Below are 6,370 nucleotides of genomic sequence, written 5' to 3' on the forward strand. Positions count from 1 at the left end.
TTATCTCCTTACAAATTTGCTCCTCCAAATCTTGCTCCCCACCTTTCCCATTCCTCAATTCCACCCAAATAGTCTCCCTAGATGAGCCCTCTAATCTATCCTGCCAAAGCACCGCTGTAATATTTTCTCTGACAAGCAATGCAACACCTCCCCCTCTTGCCCCTCTGATTCTATCACACCTGAAGCAATGAAATCCAGGAATATTTAGTTGCTAATCACACCCTTCCTGCAACCATGTTTCACTCATAGCTGCAACATCATATTTCCAGGTATCAAAATAGATACATTTAAGAAACTCTCCACCTCTTACTCTCTGTTTATACCTAACGGTGCAAACAACCTTATTATCTTTTTCTTCCTTCTCCCCTACATTTTTGATCTGAGTGCTCCCCTTCTCTGTCACCTGCCTATCCTCCCTCACACACTGTCTACCAGCTTTCTCTATTTGTGAAATAACCTCCTCTCTCCTAGTCTCTTCAATCTGATTCCCACCCCCCAACCATTCTAGCTTAAAGTCTCCCGAGTAGCCTTTGCAAATCTCCCTGCCAGGATGTTGGTCCCTCGAGGATTCAATTGCAACCCGTCCTTTTTGTACAGGTCACACCTGCCCCAAAAGAGGTCCCAATGATCCAGAAACTTGAATCCCTGCCCCCCTGCTCCAATCCCTCAGCCACGCATTTAGGAGCCACGCAAACAGGAGTACTTATTGTCAAGGGGTACAGCCTCTGGGGTACTCTCTAGTACCTGACTCTTCCCCTTCACTATCCTAACCGTGACCCACTTATCTGCCTCCTGTGACCCCAGTGTGACCACCTGCCTGTAACTCCTCTCTATCATCTCCTCACTCTCCCTGACCAGACGAAGGTCATCGAGCTGCAGCTCCAGTTCCCTAACACGGTCCCTTAGGAGCTGCACAATGAGAGTGAAATGGAAATTCCACGTGCAGTTAGAGGCATAAACGGTTTCATAACAACTGTGGCATGGTGTGCATGCCATGACTTCCAATAAGGTGAAACCTAACAGCATAAATGTTGTGATCCTTCACTCCATGATGACTCTGTGCTGATACTAAAGACCTTTCTTGATCAACTGGCTGGAGTGTTCACTGATGTCTTTAGCTTCTCATCCCATCACTGAATTCTTCTTGCAACCTATGGACCCACCTTCAAGGACTCTTCATCCTATTTTCTCAATATTTATTATTATTATTTATTATGTCTCTTGTTTTTTCTCAGCTCAAGCTGGTAAAACTTGAGGTATGGGCAGAGCCAAGCCCACTGATTTCTCAGTCACTGGGAACTTTATGTACTATTCCAGTGGTGTTTAGCGTTGTCCTTTCTGCAAATTTGCATAAGTATTTCCGTGTAGGCCTAATTGTTTAATGCTAGTGTGTAGTGACTTTGGGATGATAGCAGTTGTAGATATTACTATTGGGGCAATGTTCTATCATCTTTCAATTTCCTCTTTTAATTATGGTGTTAATAATTATTTATGGTGTTTTTCACTTCCTGATTTCCGTATGTTGTGTGTTTTAAGTAAGTTGTTCCTGCTTATCTGGTAATATCATATCCGGTAGGTTGTTATGGGTTGTCTTATTTGTAATAATGGGTCAGTTGTAATATGATTTGCTGGATTCTGTTTCTAAGATTGGATCAGCTTGTATTTATAATAAGGTATGCATTTGTATAGTAAGGTAAGATTTTGGTGAATGAGGTTTGCCACTTCATTGTGCTGCTGTAAGTAATCAGATTGAGTTAAACTGTTGTAGAACCCTGCTGTCGTGTTGGATTGTTTCTGGTTTCTCTTGGCATTTTCTGCATTTATTGTCTTGAATATTTTGGTCTTTTATTATGTGAGGGGAGGGGAAGGAGGACAGCTAAAAGATGAAATGTGAAGCCAGGTGGGTAGGAGAGATAAAGAACTGGAGAGGAGAGTGGACTACAGGAGAAAAGGAAGGAGGAGAGGATCCAGGGGTAGGAGGCCAGAGAGGAGAATGGAAGAAAAAGAGGGGAGGGAATTTTTTTTACTGCAAGGAGAAATTGATGTTCATGTCATCAATTTGGAAGTTACCCAAACAGAATGTTAGGTGTTGCTCTGCTACCCTGATGGTGGCCTCCTCTTGACACAAGAGAAAGCCATAGACCAACATGTCAGAACAGGAATTAAAATGTTTGGCCCACAGGGAAGATTTACTTCTGGTGGATGCAGCAGAGGTGCTGAACAAAGCAGTTCTCCTATTCATGCCGGGTCTCAGGAATATAGAGGAGGCCACATTGACGACCCCAGGAGAGTCGCAGGTGAAGTGTTTTCTCATCTGGAAGGATTATTTGGGGCCCTAAATAGATGTGAGGGAGGAGGTGGACGGGCAATTGTAGCTTGGAGGATAAGTGCCTTGAGGGAGATTATGGGGAGGGACAAGTGGGCAAGGGAATCATGGAGGGAGCGATTCTGTGGATAACTGAGAGAGAGGGGAGGTAAAGATATATTTGCTAGTAGGGTCCATTTGGAGATGGCGGAGGTTGCAGAGAATGGTGTGTTGGATGCAGAGGCTCATGGGGTGGCAGGTAAGGACAGGAGGAACTCTATCATTGTTAGAGCGGTGGGAAGATAGGGTGAGTGCATATGTTTGGGAAATGGAAGAGACGAGGGTGAGGGCAGCATCAACGGTAAAGGAAGTGAAACCCCATTCTTTGATGAAGGAGGAGAAATCTGATGTCCTGGAATGGAAAGCTGTGTCCTGGGAACAGATGCGGCCAAGACGAGGAACTGAGAGAAAGGAGTAGCGTCTTTACAGGAGACAGGGTGGAAAGAGTTGTAATCAAGATAATTGTGGAATCAGTAGGTTTATAAACGATGTTGGTCTACAGTTTGTCTCCCGAGATAGAGACAAAGAGATTGAGAATAGGAGCGAGGTGTCCAAAATGGAACAAGTGAATTTAAAGGCAGAGTGGAAGTTAGAGGGAAAGTTGATAAAATTGACAAGGTCAGCATGGATGCCTGGTGCAGCACCAATGCCATGGACTGTATATATAGCCAGCAAAGAGGCAGGCATAACTGGGGCCCATGTGGGTTTCCATGGCTACCCTTTGTGTCATGAGACCATAAGATTATAAGATATAGGAGTAGAATAAGGCTATTGAGTCTGCTCCACGATTTCATCATAGCTGATCCATTTCCCTCTTAGCTGCAATCTCCTGCCTTCTCCCCATAGCCCTTCACACCCTAACTAAACAAAAATCTATCAACTTCTGCCTTAAATATACCCAATGACTTGGCCTCCACAGCTACCTACAGCAATGAATTACACAGATTCATCACTCTCTGGCTAAATAAATTCTTCTTCATCTCTGTTCTAAATGAACATCACTCTATTCTGAGGCTATGCCCTTTGGTCCTAGAGGCATTTCAACATTCGATAAGTTTCAATCCAATGCCCCCCTCATTTTTCTGAATCCAGTGAATACAGTCCCAGAGCCATCAAAATTTCCTCATCGGATAACCCTTTCAATCCCAGAATCATTTTTGTGAACCTCTTTTGAACTCTCTCCAAAGTCAGCTCATCCTTTCTTAGATTAGGGGTTCGGAACTGCTCACATTACGCCAGCGAGGTCACACAAGTCCTTTATAAAGCCTCAAATTACATCCTTGCTTTTATATTCTAGTTGTCTTGAAATGAAATCTAACATCGCGTTTGCCTTCTTCACCACCGACTCAAACTGCACATTAACCTTTTGAGAATCTTGCACGAGGAATCCCAAGTCCCTTTGTTCAGAGTTTTGAATTTTCTCTCCCTTTAGAAAATAGTCTATGCTTTTATTTCTTCTACCGAAGTGCATGATCACATGCATCCTAATACTGTATTCCATCTGCCACTACTTTGCCCATTCTCCTAATCTGTCTAATTCTTTCTAGAGTCTCTCTGCTTCCTCAATGCCTTCCACCTATCTTCATATTGTCGGCAAACTTGGCCACAAAGCCATCAAGTCCATCATCCAAATCATTGACATATAATATAAAAAGAAGTGGTCCTAACATAGACCCCTGTGGAACATCACTAGTCACCGGCAGTCAACCAGAAAAGCCTCACTCTTATTCTAGGAATAATGGTGCATAGTTCCCTGAAGGTGGGATCTCATTTGGATAGGGTGGTGAAGAAAGCTTTTGGTATGCTGGCCTTTAGAAATCAGAGCATTGACTATAGGAGTTGGGACGTAATGTTAAAATTGTACAAGGCATTGGTGAGGCCAAATTTGGAGTATTATGTACAGTCTGATCACCGAATTATAGAAAAGATGTCAACAAAATAGAGAGCGTACAGAGGAGATTTACTAGAATGTTACCTGGGTTTCAGCACCTATAATTTCAGATCCCAAGATGAATTCCTGAATTTAGTCCAGTTCACAAATTCAAAGCAGGTCTGTACCTCCCTCATCATCCTCACCACTGGTGCTGAGAATTCATAAGGCAAAGGTCAGACAGTATTCAGAACTTTGGGCCCATATCTAAGGAAAGATGTGTTGGCCCTGGAGAAGGTTTACAAGAATGACCCTGGGAATGGAAGATAGACTGTGTCTTCAATATTGTTCATATTATTAAAGTGAATTTTCTGGATGTCTTAAAATGTATGAAGTAGATAAATCTCCAGGTCCTGATCACATTTATCCAAGAACATTCTGAGAGACTACAGAACAAATTGTGGGAGCACAATTTCATCATTGTCCACAAGTGAAGTGCTTGATGATAGGAGGATTGGAAATGTTTTATTTTATAAAGGACTGCAACAAAAAACCTAGGAACTGGAGTCCAGTAAGCTTAACATTTGTGGTGGGTAATTTACAGTAGAAGATTTTGAGGGATAGGATATACATCAATGTGGAAAGGCAGATGTTGATTAGGGACAGTCAGAAAGGCTTCGTAGGTGTGAGATCATGTCTTATAGTCTTGATTTGAATTTTATGGGAAATGATAAAGAAGCTTGATCAGGGTAAGATAGTAGATGTGGTCTATATGGACATCAGTAAGGCTTTTAATAAGGTTCTACATGGGAGGGTGCTCTAGAAGGTTAAATTGAAAGGGAGCGTTGGCTAAAATGATACACAACTGGGTTGATGGTAGGAAGCAGAAGGTTGTTTCTCAGACTGGAGACTATGGCTACTGCTATGGATCGATACTGAGACCATTATTGTTTGTTATCAATATCACTGATTTGGATTAGCATTGTCATAGTTTATATTTGCCAATGACACTAATAAAGGTGGCATTATAGACAGTGAAGAAGGTTATCAAGATCCTTAGGGTATTTCACATTAAACTGTCAGGATCATGGACAAGTTGGAGGACAGAGGGATCTTGGAGTTCACATTAAGACCGTGCACCACGACCATGAGTGTGCAGTAGAAGTAGCCAGTATAAAGATGTGAGGGAGGAATGGGTGAGTGAGGCAGCAGCTGGCAGACAATAGGTGAAGAGGAGATGGTGGAATGACTAGTATGGAAAAACCAATGCCCAGGAATGGATAAAGCTACAGAAGGTTGTGGCTACAGCCCAGTCCATGACAGGCAAAGCCCTCCCCACCATTGAGCACATTTACATGGAGTGCTACCACAAAAAAACAGCAACCATTATCAAAGAACCCCACAGTCCAGGCCATGCTCTCTTCACACTACTACTATTATTGGGCATGAGGAGGAAAATCCATAGGTCTGCACTCAGGTTCAGGAAGTTACTTACCATAAGGCTCCTGAACCAACATGGATAACTTCATTCACACACGCTGAACTAATTCTCAAGCCAAGTCAAGTCAAGACACTTTTATTGTCATTTCAGCCATAACTGCTGGTACAGTACACAGTAAAAACAAAACAACGTTCCTCCAGGACCATGGTGCTACATGAAACAACACCAAGCTACACTAGACTTCAGACCTACATGGGACTACATAAAGTGCACAAAACAGTGCAAGACAGTACAATAATTAATAAACAAGACAATAGGCACAGTAAAGAGCAAATTACAATATAATAATAAATGATATAAATGTAAATGTACACCCTAGACTCAATTTCAAGGACTATTTACAACTGATGTTCTCAGTACTATTTCCTGTTTGTGAGGGAACATAGAGGATTAATGATAATGTGTGACCACTGGGGGTTCTATTTGCACAATTTTACTTCTTTTGTACATTGGTTGTTTGGCAGCCTTTACTTATACAATGGATTCCGGATAATTGGGCCATCAGTTAATCAGGGCTGTTGCTTATTTGGGTCAATTCCTAAAGAACAAAAATTAATCAAGAAACGAGCCAGGATTCTCTTTGTTTATTTGGGACACTATGACACTTAATTGGAACAGGAGACTTGCCAATGTT

The sequence above is a fragment of the Hemitrygon akajei genome, chromosome 6 (genome assembly GCF_048418815.1).
Source record: "Hemitrygon akajei chromosome 6, sHemAka1.3, whole genome shotgun sequence".
NCBI classification, from domain to species: domain Eukaryota; kingdom Metazoa; phylum Chordata; class Chondrichthyes; order Myliobatiformes; family Dasyatidae; genus Hemitrygon; species Hemitrygon akajei.